This window comes from Orycteropus afer, unplaced genomic scaffold, assembly GCF_000298275.1.
Source record: "Orycteropus afer afer isolate SDZICR_OR568_19922 unplaced genomic scaffold, OryAfe1.0 scaffold00125, whole genome shotgun sequence".
Taxonomy (NCBI): Eukaryota; Metazoa; Chordata; class Mammalia; order Tubulidentata; family Orycteropodidae; genus Orycteropus; species Orycteropus afer.
Genome location: NW_006921712.1, coordinates 440,778 through 441,309, shown reverse-complemented (window position 1 = coordinate 441,309; position 532 = coordinate 440,778).

Below are 532 nucleotides of genomic sequence, written 5' to 3'. Positions count from 1 at the left end.
CAAGCTGGATTCAGAAGAGGATGTGGAACAAGGGATATCATAGTTGTTGTCAATGGATCTTGGCTCAAGGCAAATACCAGAAAAATGTTTACTTGTGTTTTTTGACTATGCAAAGGCATTTAATTGTGTAGACCATGACAAATTATGGATAACATTAAGAAGAATGGGAATTCCTGAATACTTGATTGTATTCATGATGAACCTGTACGTTGACCAGGAGGCTGTGACTCTAATGGAATGAGGGGGCAGTGCATGGTTTAAAATCAAGAAGGGAGTGTGTCAGGGTTGTATCCTTTTCCCATACTTATTCAATCTATATGCTGAACAAATAATCCAAGAAGCTGGAGTATATGAAGAAAAACGTGGCATCAAGATTGGAAGAAGAATCATTAACAACCTGAGATGTGCTGACGATAAAACTTTGCTTGCTGAAAGTGAGGATGTCTTGAGGCACTTACTGATGAAGATTGAAGAATACAGTCTGCAGTATGAATTATGTCTCAATATAAAGAAAACAAAAATCCTCACAACT